This window comes from Coenobita brevimanus, chromosome 46 (assembly GCF_032717465.1).
Source record: "Coenobita brevimanus isolate Jiangsu-jjx chromosome 46, ASM3271746v2, whole genome shotgun sequence".
Classification (NCBI taxonomy): domain Eukaryota; kingdom Metazoa; phylum Arthropoda; class Malacostraca; order Decapoda; family Coenobitidae; genus Coenobita; species Coenobita brevimanus.
Genome location: NC_136999.1, coordinates 45712577 through 45729506, shown reverse-complemented (window position 1 = coordinate 45729506; position 16930 = coordinate 45712577).

Sequence of the window (16930 nt, the reverse complement as noted above, 5' to 3'; positions counted from 1 at the left end):
TCTTTTGTCCTCTACTGACGATTTTATTAAGCTTGGGATAGACGTTTTCAACAAGAAGTGTTAGATCTACCCTTTAGAAGCCTGTTCAGCATCAGAAGACTTTCTTTACTTGTATAAAATTATGAGGTTGCAGCAAGAAATAAACTAAATAAAGGCGTCACCCGGATTCAAGGCAATCTAGAGAATATAGGAATGGACTTATCTGTGTTTCCGATCTTTTGTCTCCTGAAAGTAGGAAACATTTACGGATATAGCTACACTTCCATTAATGTATACAGGATGTACAGTTCTCCCGTAAATTGTATCATTCATGTATTATTATTCTTTTGTAGTCTGAACCATACCCTTTACAAATATAACATTGCCGTACATGAATATGATTAAAAAATATAGTGAATGAACAACACAGAATTTTTAAAATAGTTATCTAAAGTCTGACCTTTTAGCCTATTCTGATCATATGATGGGGCAATGGCAGGTTGACAATAAATAAATGAATAAATAAATAAATAAATAAATAAATAAAATAAAAACATGAGATCGAACACTGGCTGGGAGAGGAAACAGTTTGGGAATTCGAGATAATGGGTCATCCTCATGATAGGTCCGTCATAAAAAAAAAAAAAAAAAGTGTCTACTATTATCGTAACTTGGAGCATCTCGAATCTTTTAACAGTATGACATGTAGACTACCATTTTGTTCACATGTACGAGCCACACCTTGCCTTTGACGACATTGAGGAAATAATCCTTGGAATGCAACACGGCCAGAGAGGCATGTGTTATTCCAAAAGGGAAGACAGTCTACCGATAGTGTTTTTAACTTTCATATATATTCCGCCTCACTGAAAGTCAATGATTGAAAACCGGTGCACCTCAGGCACCGTCTCTAAGTAGCCAGATCATAAAGCAGAAGTTTAGTGCATCCTTGATAGTGCCAGTCATCCTTATTGTACACGATCAGTAGATGGATGACCAAGGAAAACATAAGGGCTCCTGATTACTTGTGTTAAGCAACTCCTGAGCCTGACCCTCCCCCTCCCCCCCCCTCTCTCTCTCTCTCTCTCTCTCTCTCTCTCTCTCTCTCTCTCTCTCTCTCTCTCTCTCTTCTGCATGCGCCTTTGTGAAATGGAGGTCCTCTGGTGTCGATGTAACACTCTGACCACATGTGACCACATCATTCTCATCATTGCCTGTGTTCAATATCTCCTAAGGAAATTAAGGGTGAGTTTGTTTAGCTTTTAACACTATGGATGCACATTTCCTTAGACTGATAACCTTCGCTATACCATACTGAACAGCCGTGGCGATATCACAGATCCCTGCCCCAGTCCACTATAGATATGGAACCAGTAACTCAAAGGGCGCCGCCACACCAAGGCCGGAACCACACTTACTCTGACGTGGATTGTCCGATTATGTACGTTAGGAATAACACTGGAATAAGAACACCTGGTTTCACTGCGTCACATTCTGACCAATCCATTTTCACTGTTAGACATGATGCACGTAACAGTGAGAAGCATTATGGTCAGAATGTGACCCAGTGGTACGAGGTAATCTTATTCCAGCATTACTCCTAACGAACATAATCAGACAATTCGCGTCGGAATAAGTCTTGTTCTGGCCTTGGTTTGGTGGCACCGAAACATCCATCTACTTGTACTTTACAAGACTTGTGTGACTCTCTATTCTTGTAATAGGTGAGTCTTGAGTTTTTATTGTTATTTTGATGATTGAATAGCAGGAGGAGTTAAAGATGAATACAGGGAGTTGATCTTAATTTATTATCTTCAGAGAAAGTCTTAAGTTGAGCAGCGTATGTATTACAGAGACTTAATATACTAAATAAGTCTAGTTGGACCCCTCTTCTTGTTCACTCTCTCCTTCTTAACTCTTAATATATAATATTGATTATAATATTGTACAGGTATAATATTCATGGTAAATTGCAATGATCTAGTAATATTACATTTTAAACAAGTTGTATACATATTTGAATAAATGCACTAAAGTTAAACTATTGAACTGTAATACAGTTTGTAAATTGGTTACTGTAGTAAAATGCATACATGCAAGAAAAAAAAAAATAGTTTAAAGTTAAGATTATGGTAAGAGTTATTAATATTTCATTTAAAGATAACGGTATAGTATACTTCTATAGCATAGGTCATTCTCCTTTGTATATATATATATATATATATATATATATATATATATATATATATATATATATATATAATTAATACTATAGACAAAATATGTACACTTCATTCAGGGGGGTTAACTTGGATGTTAACTCTACCCCCACTAAATACTGACTCCAAATTTGCATTTCTTGCATGCATTCTGTGCACTGCGAACAGCACCACATCAAATACGATGCAGAAGATTATAAAGACAGTAGGTGGTGGGCTATACACATAATATGGGTTGAACATACTCAAACTCAAATCTTCCCAGGGCTTCATTGTTTCATTGATCAGTTGCTTAGTTTCAAACTTAAGTGAAGTCAACTTAATACTTGTTCTCATGTTTAAGTCCATATCAGGCAGTGGGTGGAAATATTTGTGTGTATGATTGAGGATGGCGTAGTGATTGATGGTGGATAAAGTGGACATAGATGGTGTAAATACCGCACAGTAGTCTGGTGCTATGTATAATACTGATGCTGATGTATGAGATGGTGGTATATCTGGACAGACTATGTAAACCGATGTGTTATGAGTGAAATAAAAAAAACTGTGAGTGTCCCATGCGTTGATGGTGTACAAGCTTATCTGGAGCAAAAGTGAAGTTACAATGATGATGCATATTGTTATTTCTGATGATACCCATTTCACAAGGGACTGTATCAGTAGGCTGAAACGTGAAAATGTACGCAGGACAAAGGTGAACAGCATGTAAGGATGTGAGGGACTCTCGTTCAATCGTTGATTCACTTGCGAAAGTGACAGTGTTCCGTCTCTTGGAGACCATGATGAGTTCGGTGTCTGTGTTGATGTTGATGATGACCAAAGTATTATTATTCTTAGAAGGGAAGGGGTGTATTTGGTATACTGTGAGCAGGTCTTCAGTTATGAATGGTACATGAACTACTACTGATGTTGGTGTTAGTGTTGCTTCTAAATATGGATAATATTGCATGAATTCCCTACTTCGGAACAAAGGCTTCAATTTATGTTTATGTATGCCTTGACTAATTATCTGACGTAGCTCATGAACTGGAAGTAAGTCAGTCGTGATCTTGCCATCACCAGCATTCGAAATTCCTTGCATAAGTGCCCTGTAACGAACTCTAGTGTTGTCTAATTGAAGTAGAATTGTGTCAATATGTTCTGTGATGATGGAGAAGTGTTGGAAAAGTGTAATGTTTCCTTCCATTTCATTTATTTTATCTACACGTTCGAGAGCTATGTTTTCTGCCTTTTTCAGATTTTTCACAATTGTCTTCATTGCTGAGTTATGTCCTGTGATGAATTTATCTTGGTATGTTAGTACCTGAGCTATTTTATTAAATTTGTTGTTTATTTCATTAAGGTCTTCCTCAGTAGCCAATCCAAAGATGTTCCCAAGAACTGCGCCACCCAGGTCGAACAAACCACGCTTTTGGCGAGTACGTGTGATGTTGTTCTTGTCGCTCAATACCTCCGTTCCATAAGATGGGAGATCTTGGATCATGATGAGCATAGTTGACTTAGCCTGTTCTATTTTCCATTTCGCTAACTTCACTATTTCATCCACTTCCTTTGTGTTATGTGCTTGTGAAACATAGCCTCCTGTCATGAAGTCCAGGGTTCTCATGGGTTTTGCAATATTTTCTAGATAAAAAGGTAATTCATACAAGTAATCCAGACTTATTTCAGTACTCATGACGTCTTTTACGATTGAAGTCGTGGCCGTTGGAGCTATAAGGCATCCTTGCCGTACTATGTGTCGGGGGTCTAAGTGTGCATATCCTCTTGCTATGTAGAGGATAATCCATAGCATAATTCCCTTCATCGCTACCTACCGGCAAAAAAATCTATTAATTTCCTAATATGGTTATGCTGTGGTCGATGATAGTGATGATGTGCGTTACGGTTGATTGTTATTTCATTTTATAGAAGGAGTTTAAATCGGTATTTAATTCTCGTAAATGATGTACTGTAGATTTTATTGGAACAGTTGCACCTATGTTTGATTGTTTGGTATATGACCTTAATTTATTTTTGTAATTATTGTTGTTTTCTTGATTGGTTTCATGAGTTACGTTCGCTTGTTCGGTTGTATCCGATGCTGAATAATTATTGGATAGTTCCCTTGAAACTCGTTTTAAATGGTCAATATGAACTTGTTTCTTTTCGCCACTAGACAGTGACTTATTTAAAACTTTGTTTGCTTTAATGTTAATTACTCTGTATGGGCCCTCAAATGTTGGGGATAATTTATTGTCTCTCGTATGAATGATACCATAAACAGTGTCTCCTAAGCTGATAGGGGAGTCTCTTATCTTTATTAAATGCCTTCGTCATTTCTTCCTTGGACATCGTTAATTGTTTTTTGACTCTTTTGTGTATGTCCTGGAATTCACGTTAACGGAGTTTAGAGTAATCATCGTAATTGTATATGGGCAGACTGTCACCTTCTAGGAGCTCATATGGTAGTTTTTTATCTGTCCCATATATAATGAAATGTGGTGTGTCACCTATAGATTTATTTATAGATCCATTAACTGAGGCTTCTACTCTGGGAATCCAATCATCCCAACTTGCATAATTTTCATTAAGAATGTGTCGTAGCACATCTAATACTTTTTTGTTTTGTCTCTCTACCAACCCATTAGATGCAGGGTGATAGGCTAAAACATTAACCTTTTTGATGTTGTATTGTTTACATATTTCTTGGAAGATCTCAGAATTAAATTCTCCTCCATTATAACTTATTAGTACCTTTGGGGTAGGAAAGCGACATATTACATTAACTGTTATTGCCTTTGCTACTGTCTCGGCTGTTTTATCTTTAATTGGAGGTAAAACGACATAACGGGAAAAATGATCCGTTGCTACGAATAGGTATTGATTATTATTGCATGATAATGGCATCTTGAGTAAATCAACAGCGACAACGTCCCATGGTTGATGTGGTACAGGGTAATTACCCATTGGTGCAGGTGTGATTGGGTATCCTTTGTGTTTTGCACATGATTCGCATCTGTCTATATGATCGTTTATATCTTTTCGTAATGAAGGCCAGTAATATAACAACTGGGCTTGTTTGAATATCCTATCCTTTCCAGGATGTCCTGCATGTGGGCTATCGTGTATCGTTCGTAATACTTGGGGTATCATGTCATTAGGTACTACCAATTGGTTAGTATTTCTTTGGTGTTTTGGTTGTTTCAGGTTGATCTTGTATAAAGTATTATTGACTGTTGTGAATTGTTCGAGTGGTACATGCAGTTTGGGTAATTGTATGTCATCTCCACTTTCTGACTTGTATATAACTTTAGACCATATTGGGTCAAGTCTTTGTGCTTTTGCGATATCATCGTGGTTTGGGATATTTCCTTTGAGATTTAATGCCACGACCTGAATTGTCTTCGGGTTCCTAGATAATGCGTTGGCTACTATGTTCATTTTACCTTGTATTTAATGAATTTGTACATTGTAGTTTTCAACTTTACATTTCCATCTTGCTCTCCTCCAAGAGAGTAGTTTTTCTTTAAACATACCCACTAGTGGTTTATGGTCGGTGAATAAGTGTATTTCGTAACCATATACCAAATCTCGAAACTTTTGTAATGCAAAAACCACTGCAAGTGCCTCTAAGTCTGTAGTGCAATAATTTTTCTCTGCACCCTTTGTTTGTCTGCTGGCAAATGCAATTGGTTGATTCTTTCCTCTTTTATCTTCCTACATCAGTACAGCCCATAATCCTTTAACTGATGCGTCTGTACAGATAATAAATGATTTTGTGAAATCCGGATATGCCAAACAAGGTGCATTTGCTGGTTTAATTTTTAGATTGTTAAATGCTTGTTTTTGTTCTTCTTCCCATTGGAATACAGCATCTTTTTTGAGTAGTTGGAATAGAGGAAAGGCTATATGAAAGAATTGTGGTACGAATGACCTATAGTACCCAGCTAGACCTAAAAACTGTCTAACTTCGTCAGTTGTAGTGGGTTCAGGAAAATCTCTCACTGACTGTATTTTGTCATCAGTGGTGTGAATACCATTAGAACTTAATTTGTGGCCTAAGAAATTTATTTCCTTAAAGCAAGATTTGCATTTAGAAAGCTTAATTTTTAAACCAGCATCACTAAGATTTTGTAAGAGTAAGTCTAATTTCTTGAGATGTTCTGTGATATTTTTCGTTGCGATTATAATATCGTCAAGATAAACAAATATTCCTTGTCCTAAAATTCCGGACAATACGTAATTCGTAAGATAATGGAATGTGCCTGGGGCTGTCCTCAGTCCCATCGGCATCCTTGTATATTGGTAGTGTCCTCTATTTGTGGAAAAGGCAGTGTATTTACGTGACTCCTGTTCAACCGGTATTTGGTAATAACCATTTAGTAGATCGATTGTGGAAAATACATTATTTTCCGGTCCAATGTTCTGTAGAACGTCGCTTAGCAATAGCATGGGAAATCGGTCTGGGATTGTGTGATTGTTTGGTTTACGGTAATCTACAACCGCACGCATTTCTCCATTTCGTTTGGGCATGAAGAATAATGGGGCATTCCACGGGGAGACTGAAGGTTCAATAATTCTAAGTTTTAACATTTCATCGACATACTGATTTGCAAGTGTACGTTGAGATTGAGGGATGCGGTAGGCTGGTACGAAAATTGGTGGTGTTTCTGGGTGCACATTAATCTTGTAATTAATTAGGTTAGTACACCCTAATTGTTCTCCGGTAATGCTACGGTGTCCCTGTGTGTTTCCAGCAGGGTTAACAAATCATTTTCTTCATCAAATTCACCTGAGTGAATTAAATTCTCTTTTATGCTTTCTCTATCCGTAGATTTTATCTCACTTGTCACTCCAGCTATAACTATTTCCTTCACAGGGGCGGTACATTTTTCAATATTAACTATGCAAGTCCCCTTTTTCAACTACTTCCCCATTCATGTGATTAATTATGAATATCTGAGTTTGCCCTTCGTCGTTCGCCTGACATAATGCGTTTTCTACTGACAATCCCTTTACATAGTTCTTCTAAGACAAGAACAGTACTATTCCGTAAATTGCTTTTTATGGTAACTTTCATATAGGAATTAGGTGGTATAACTAAATCATTGGTGAGATGGGCGGGAAAAACTAATAAATCAGTACTGTTACCTGGGTCTTTAATCATGGAGGCTGGGGCTGGTGGTGTGAGTGGATCTATACACTCATCTGTTTGTGTATGTTTGTTTAAGCTTTTAATATTACCAATTCTTTTTGGTTCTCTTTTACTAATCGGTGAGGGCTCTGATGGTATTTCCTGTATGAAATTATTCATTGTCATAGTCTATTCCATTCATTTGTGGAAGTAAAGTTATTTTCTCTGTTCTCATGCATCTTAAGCCCAGTAACATAATGAGCTTTAATTGCTAAGTTTTCAACGATATAGAAAAATGCAGAGATTGGTCTTGTAGTCTCTGTGAAACTTAACCTTATCATACCTATTACTGATTTTTTTTCCGTCTACTGTATATAAATCTAAATCAACTTCTTTTAGAAAAGTTACTTTCTTCTTATTTTTTAAAATTCTATTTATTTCTTCTTGTGTTATTAAGTTCACTGGAGAGCCTGTCTAAAAATAAGGAAACGTTTTGATCCTCACATACAGCTGGTATCAAGATACGCTCATTTCCCAACACGCCTCCTATGTGAAGCTTAGACTTGCTTTTCTTTACTTTTGTTCGTTTTTTGTCATGACTTGGTCTTCCCCCGATTTGAACATAGACACAATTTTTTTCTACTGTTTTGCAGTTACTGGTCCAGTGCCCTTGGCATCTATGATGCCTACAGTAGGGACCAAATCCTTGTGTCTTTTGTGTATCCTCTTTTGTTTTGATAAAGCATTCATTCCTTGTGTGTCCTGGTTTTGCACAATAATGACACAGAATGGATCTACTCTTGACTGTGATGTACGAGGTGACTTCCCATATGTAGTGTTGTTTGTGGCGCGAGATCTGCTCGGGTTGCGCGAAAACTTATGAAACTGCCTGTACAGTAGCCTGGTGTTTGTGATCGAACCCTCAACACGTTTAATTGTTTGCTCTGCCTGCTTTCGGGTCGCGATCGATTTTGTTCTCTGTTTGGGGTCGTTGTAGGTATTTTCACAGCTGATACTGTCTCGGGTGCTCTCATTCTACTAGAATGTGCTTGTGTGTTGATCATCCCTGCTTTATTGCACTGCATCTCTACCTCATTCATTAAGTTTAGTAAGCACATGCCTGGGGTGTATGCGGTCGTCTTGGCGATCTTAAGGGTCCTATCAGGTAATTTACACAAGGCAGCTACATAACCAATGATGTCCACGTCGAGGTCTGGGGACATCTTTCCATCATCTGTTATCAAGTTTGAGTTTTCCAAAGTAGCTAATAATGTTCTTTTGATTGTGGAGACATCGGCAGTTATTTCACTGAGCACATGGTTTGTAGTGTGCTCCCTTACAAGATCTACAATCTTATGTAATTCTGGAATTATACCTGGCAAGAAGTTCATACCTCCAGGAAATTTCTTCAAAAATTCAGTTTTAAATTCATCATATGTCTTAGCCTTGAGAAGCTTATCTGACGTTAGTAAATTGCTTGCTGGATATCTTTCCTGGCTTATGCAAGATGAAAAATTGGAAATTTTCTCTTGTTCATCTAGTATGTGTCTTTTGATAAAGATTTGTTTGCACTGACTGACCAATGAAATGACGTCAATACGATCTTTTTCTGTGCCAGAGAATTTTGGGGCAGTTTTATCTTCATGATAAACATAAACATGAGGTGGGGATGTTTGATCCGCGTTATTTGTTGCGTTATTCATTTTCACTGTTTGCTCTGTTAATTTAACTTGGACTTGTTTATCGTTGTGTGAGGGAATAGTGGAATAGGTTCGGCCTGAACGATGAACCCTGTTAAGTATATTGTCATATGTGTGCAAGTCAGAGACAAAGTCCTCACTTGCTACGTCAGAGGGGGTTTCCCACTCATCATCTAGAACTGACGTATTTGTTTCTTGATCTTTAGTTTGTGTTGAGTTTTGTACAATGGGTGTGTTGCCTTGGTGCTCTCCTAATTGTGGATCCGCTGTGGGCACTAATTGTTTATCATCTGGTATTAACGTGGGTGGTGGCGAAAATATCCCTGTCATTAAGGTATGGTGTTATGAAATACGCCTTTTGTTTATGTCCTAACTACTGTAAATAGATGAGTAAATGAGTTGTAATAAATGATAGATAGTGAGTGTATAAATGTATATATAGAAATAAGTAAAGGAGTTGAATATACCAAATTTTAGCACTGAGAAGATGTGAGTACTAAGTATAATTACACCCACTTGATACAGATCGGAGAGGCGTGTCGATGCAACTGTCGATCTCGGAAGAATTATGCAGGGTTGACTGAAGATTTCTTGATAATTCTAGGGCTGTGTTGATGGACGATATTACTCAGGAAATTCCATGGCCTGGTGCATGTAGTGGTTAACAGCTGTAGTCACAGGCAATCATAGAACATTGAATTTCCATCTCTTTACTGTGGAAATAAATGAGTATGAGTAGAAGCTATGTGAATAATGAATAATGAGTAGTGGGTGAAAAGTGCCTTGTGTCAGTCACACGTTGATTGACGTGGCATTGTGTCAGCAAACTCGCGTGGTGATGTCGTCTTAGCAGATACACATGTTGACGTCGGCTTCCCACACTGGTAACTGTGGTGAGTAACTGAGTAACGATGCATAACCTGGGTGAAGAAAGGTGAGTAAGATGCGTTATAAATGTGGCTCTGGTGTTTTGCCGTGTGTCTTGACCTCTGTGTCAGTGACGGAGGTAGGCGGGAGAGAGTGTTGGGGTTTTGTGTGCTTGTTGCTTTGGTCTTTCTTTTCCTTTACTTGTTTTTTTTTTAATTTATTCTTCTTGCTGCTGCTTGAAGTTGGATGAAGATTATAGAGTTGTTTTGTAGACTTGTTATTTGTAATTCGTCGTTGCTACTGTATGCTCGTAGACTGATAGACTCGTATGTGCATAGAATCGTAGGCTCATAGGCTCGTAGACTCGTAGGCTCGTAGACTCGTAGGCTCTTAAGCTGCCACCAATGTGACTCTCTATTCTTGTAATAGGTGAGTCTTGAATTTTTATTGTTATTTTGATAATTGAAGAGCAGGAGGAGTTAAAGATGAATACAGGGAGTTGATCTCAATTTACTATCTTCAGAGAAAATCTTAAGTTGAGCAGCGTATGTATTACAGAGACTTAATATACTAAGTAAGTCTAGTTGGACCCCTCTTCTTGTTCACTCTCTCCACTACCTGTCGGTTTTATGGCTAACCTCCTTCTGAGCTCTGCTTCCTAAATTCTGGTGTAGCAGGGGTCGTGTCACGTGTGTTACACTGTTGTGGAAATGTTCTAGAAGCCTGTGTGTGAGTATGTGTGTATGTGTGTGTATGGTCACTAGGCATTGTTCGTGTGCTTATCTCGCTGACACACTACCTATCTCATCCCCTGACTTGCTGCTTCTGGTGTATTGTCAACATTTCTTCACTTAGACTTGCATGCTCATATTCCGTTCCCAGACTTGCCTGGTGCTCTCTATCTATCTATCTATCATATTTTCGATAATGAATTGTATTTATAATATGGAGTCCTTACACTTGCTACTTTCATGGAAACTTAATAGAATTAGTTTTCCCTCCCCCAATACATACGAAACATCTCCTTTAGATTTACTGTATATAGTAAATTAAAGAGATATTCTGTTAACAACAAAATAACTTCAGGTACTCGTACGTGAGGCCAGATGACAGAGAGTTTGGCTCGCGGTTGAAGGACGGCTCCTGGACTGGTATGTTAGGCCAAGTATTCAGGGAGGTTAGTGTTTCAGCATATTAGTATAAGTCCATACAAATGAGAAAATAATCTTTTGGTATTATTATATACCTTCAAAATATCCGCTCCTTCCCCTTCAGTTCAGTAACGCATAATTCTTAAGTAGTTTAGGTGAAACTACATAAAGTCACCACAATTTTTCCGGTTTGTTCAACAGTTAGTTTGAATCAACAGTGAGTTTTAATTACCCAAACTAATACAGTGTTATAAGTTACAGAAAGGCAGGAAGGGGAATGGAACTTTTGAAGGTAACAGTATAATAGTCTGAAATGCAGGATTGGGTGAAAATGATTTGTTGTTCACCTTCAAGTAGAATCCCTATGAGATGAAGTGCAGTATATCTAGTGTCACGAGAGATGGAGATCGGTAAACCACATGTAAAAAATCCTGACTACAGTGACCTAGCCTCAGGATCCTTCAATCTTTCAAAGTACGTGATGTATGGAACTGATTATTACTGTTCACACCAATATAGACATTCACAGTCACCATAAAAGCTCCTCTAATTTAGTTATGTTCATCAACTCAGTAGTAGTTAATACACTATAGAGTTCCTGCCTATTTGCCTTGAAATGAAATTTTTCCAGATCTATAAATACCATACATAGGTTATTCAATAAACATCCAGTTCCTTATTGACCAGTTAAGTGCGCTTTTTGAAAGCGTGACGAGCGAGCGAGCACCATGTTTTCACAATTTCTGTGATATATTATTTCTTCATGAAGGTAGCTGAACAATAAAAAATGTACTGGAACGAAGACATTCAGATACTTCCCCTCCCCCCACACACAAGTAATGGAAGTTAACACCATCTTGATCATGGCCTTCACAAAGTTCTTCACCAAACAATGTTTCAAATGAAGTGGAGGCATGAATGCCTTTTCAGGGTCAACAAAAGGTTTGTCAAGACAGCTGAACCTTCCAGCCATATCTTTTGGTCGCACTGGCCATTCCTTTTGTGTGTAATGGTTAGCGTCTGCTCGGCCGTTCCATAAACAAAGAAAACACATGTCCTCTGTTTAACCTTCCTGAGGTCCTAAAAGCAAGCCGATCACCCTCAGGCCCCCACAGATGTCCACTGATGTGTTCTGTGGTCAGTAGCAGTCGGCAAAGTACTCAGTTTCATAATTTTCATTCATTCCATGGGCTTTCACATTTTTTATTTTTTTTCAAGGAAGAAGGAACCAAACGCCAAAAGCCCGTAAACTGTTCCTTCCAAGAAAAAAACACAAAACAATACAAAAGAGAGCCAAACTCAAGATCTGTTCATTTGAGATGCCAGGACACATTGCATTTGAAAGACTGGAGATCATAGGAAGTAGGAAATACAGACAGAGGAAGACAGTTCCAGAGTTGACTTGTTTCACAAACGAAGGACTAGAAATAACGGTTAACTCTTGCATTAGAGCGTTGGACAGAGAAGAGATGGGAGTTTCTTCCTAGAAAGGTGCTACACACCCGTTATAGAGATGGAGGGATGCAAACAGACAGTTCAGAGAAGCAGTGACCATTGAAGTAGCGATAGAAAGGAAATGAAGATGCAACAGTGCAATGAAGAGACAGAGGTTGAAGGGAGCCAGTAAGAGGAGAAGAGTTAATGACACGAAAAGCCTTTAACTCCACCCTATTAAGAAAAGCTGTTTTTTTTTTTAAATAACAGAGTGGAGGAAGGAAAAACAAGTGAATAAAAGAAAAATAATCCATACACCAGATTACTGGTGTCCTCAATTCATTAAATAACTGTAACAGTTAGACTTGAACAGTTGTGGGTTGAAATTTGGAGGGAAACAACTCTGGGGAAGCAAGTCCAGAGAGATGCAGTTCGGGGAATCAAAGAATTCTGATAGGCAGAATTTCTGCAATATGCCTGAGTGACATTCCAGTCATGAGCGTTACCAGATGCCCGTGTAGCACGAGGAAGGCATGGAGAGGTGGCACCATGGATGTAACTTCGTATGAGCATTTGCCAAAAAAATATCTGTAAAATAATGCAAGGGAGGCAACATTCCTTTTTATTTGCAGGGGAGGTAGTTTATTTGTAATGGCAGGGTTGTTAATGATTCTAATAGCTTTGATCTGAATTTTGTCTAGTTGTTTTAAAGCAACCTCTCCACATCCATTCCACAAGGCTGAGCAATATTCAGGCTGAGAGTGCACATGACTCCTATAAATTATAGCAAACTGCTCATCAGCGAAGAAGTTACGGACTCTGTACAATAATCCAAGTTTCTTTGGGGCGGCTTTAGCAAATGATCTAACATGAGAGGCCCAACTGAGGGCATTGTTAATTGAGACGCCAAGAATTTCAATACTTTTGGAGATGGGAATATTAGTAGCACTGAAGGTAATGTACGAATCTGGCAATTTTCGTCTATTAGTAAATTGTATATATTTAGTTTTACTAGTATTAAAAGAGACAAGGTTCTCTTGTCCACATTCACTGATCGTAGATAGGTCTTGATTTATGGAGATGGCTGTACTAAGTTGAGAGGTAGAGATATTAGACTTTGTAAATGGGTGTCTGAGTGTGAATGAACTATATTATGTAGTGTTGAGTCATCTGCGTATGAGTGGATGGGATTGTGGGAGACAGATAAGAGATCATTAATATGAACCAGGAATAGGGTTGGCACCAGAACTGACCCCAGCGGCTTGCCGGCGTTAATCGAGTGGAAATTGGAATATACATCAAATACTTTTACTCTTACTTTCCTGTCACTAAGACATGAAGAAATGAAAGGAACAAAAGATGTTAGTCCATAGCAAGGGAGTTTGGACAGTAGGGAACGGTGCCATACTGTCAAAAGCTTTAGAAATATCAAGAGCTACTGCATGAGTTTCTCCGAGTAGATCAATTGACTGATGGATGGTATGAGTTGGGAGATTGAATATGTCAATGGTGGATCTTTCTTGGCGAAAACCATATAATCTATCACTATTTAAGCTGTTGGATTCAAGATGTTTAACAATGTGTTTATTAGTTAAGGTTTCAAATACCTTACCAAGAGAAGCTGTGACAGCTATTGGTCTGTAATCACAGGGGTCAGAGGAACTTCCTTTCTTCGGAATTGGGTGGATATTGGCTTCTTTCCATGAATTTGGGAATAAAGTAGTACGCATGCATAGTCTGAATAATTTAGCTAGGACAGAGGCAAGTTCAGTGAAACACTTTTTCAAAACAATTGGCAGAATTCCATCTGGGCCTGGAGCTTTGTTGGTAGGTAAATTGTCTGGGATGGCTATTACGTATCTTTTCTGTATTTTAAGTGGGGCAATTTCGAAAAGTCAAGTTCTAGTACTGGAACATTCTGGCTGGTATCGTCTATGGTAGAGTTTCTGGCAAAGGTACTGGCAAAAATATCCACTTTCCCATGCGGGTCATTTGTAATGTTGCCATCTGAGGATTTTAGTGGGGGAATGGAAGATGACTTGTTAAAGTTGTTACTGAAAGAATTAAGAGTTGACTAGAGTATTCTATTATCATTGGGACTGTCAAGTAGTTTTGATGCTTGCTTTTGAACAAAGTTTGATTAAGCTAGATTTAATACAGCTTTTGCATGATTTCTAGCAATTTTAAATTGAGGGAGTGATTCAGATGTTTTTGATTTTAAGTAAGAGTTATATGCTGATGACTTTTGGAATGTTGCTCTGGCACAGTTGCCATCAAACCATTTTGGAGAGTTCGATCTTTTAGTGAACTGTTGATATGGTATGAATAAATCCATATCAGCTAGTATTAAGTCGCAAATATGGGACTGGGTAGAAGTGGGATCACTAGAGAAGGAAGACTGCCATGGAATGTCAGGAAGATAATTTCTAAATCCATCCCAGTTTCCCCTGTCAAAGTGCCATCGGGTCACCCTGACAGGTTCAGAACGGGGAGGTGTGGGGGGGTTAACTAATGAGGTTTTGATGAGATTGTGGTCAGAGGATCCAAGTGGTGACAGTACCTCTATCCTGTATTAATCTGGATTATTTGTCAAGAATAAATCCAAGAGATGGGCATTATGGTCAGGATTATCAGGCATTCTGGTTGGTTGCATTACCAGCTGGGTGAGATTAAACTATTCTGCAAACAGCTCACACTCTAGACCAGCGTCGTCAGTCCTGGCAGAATGCAATAACCATTAAACATTATGTATGTTAAAATCACCCAAAATGGTAATTTCGGTGCTAACGGCGAGGTTAAGCTTACTCAACTGTGTGGATATGGAATCAAATACACTGGGTTCAGAAGAAGCATTGGGGGAGCGATGAACTACACAAATATATTTGGTAATATTTTGACAATTTAGTTTATATAATGAATAATCAAAACTAGATGAAATGAAGTTTAAAATAGTGTCAACTGCATATTGGGATTTGATATAACAACAGGTGCCGCCCTTGTAATGGATGTTTGCAAGGAGATGGTAACCGGGAAAACAAAATGGGGATATATCAGCAAAGGGAGAAATTTGTGGTCCTGTGACAAAAAGGGCCAAAGGGGATATGGACTGAAGGAAAAAATGAACTGAGTTTAACTTTGTGGTAACGCCACGGATGTTGGTGAAGAATAAAGCCGCACTTTCACTTCTTCGCTGGCGAGCATTACCGGAAATAGCAACAGTCGCTTGATGGCAACTGGGAGTACCCTGTGTCGCCAGCCCTACCCTGCCGGTGGTGGTAATTCGAAGTACCACCTCATTTGATAGTAACATTGCAGCTGCCATTACTAAAGAGAGTGAATAGAAGGTGTGATATGTTATATGCATGTAGTGTGGAGTAGACAGTTGAAGGTAGAGGTATTATGAGAGCATGGTGGCCTACTCTCTGTGTAAATGAATGCACTGAAAATGTTCAGCAAAGGGAGATGGTCATGATCAAGTCCTGAGTGCTGGTGAAACGGGAGTTCCAGCTTTCCCTATCACCAGCTTGCCATCCACCTCGGGAGTACTGCCCTGTTCGACTGGTGCTATAGTCTACTCCTCCCCCCACATGAGAGTTGTACTCTACTCAGGGACGAATAAAGCCCGTGTATAAAATCAACAACTGTGCAGGGGTAAAGAAGGTATGGAGTAGGCTTAGCACACCTAGTCTCTTGGAAGCAGATTTTACAAGAGATGTAATATGAACTTTCCAGTATAAGTCCAGTGTGAATGAAACCCCAAGCATGTTCAAGGATAATGCAGGATTGAGCTGGATATTATTGAACATTAGTGGGTACTCCTGTGGAAGGTTTTGTCAGACTGATAGGTGTAAAAACTGAGTCTTTGATGCATTAAATATATATATATATATATATATATATATATATATATATATATATATATATATATATATATATATGCCTGGCCCGGGGCTATTACAAAAAGACAACAAGTCAGCCTTAGATGATCGGCCTCCACTGCGTTGCAAAAATAACGCAGACCCCGGCACTGACACTCCGCAAACTAGAGAAAAAACTGTGCAACGGAAGAATACTTACTTAAGAACGCAACACTCTGTACTTTGATAATAAAACGGAACAGCCTACCATAGATCTAGCCTACTATCGTCACTACCGGGAAGTAATACCGCCTTAGACAGTATACAGAACACCCTCCCACTTACTTCCGTGGTGACGACTTTCTACTTAACCTGTGTCCAAGGGGGAATGCAGTTAATAGCTCACGATGGTTCTCACTAGCCTTGTGCAGAGAGATGGGATTAAACAGTGTAGGGGTTAGGGTGTGTGTGTATGTACGTGTGTTGGGAACGTTAACAAAGGCAGCGAAGACCACGGTGGAGTCAAACTGGCCCTCCAAAGACAACACGGTTACAAAAATAAAACAACTACTTCCCCAGTCAGCAACAAAAGAATAAAAATAAACTAATG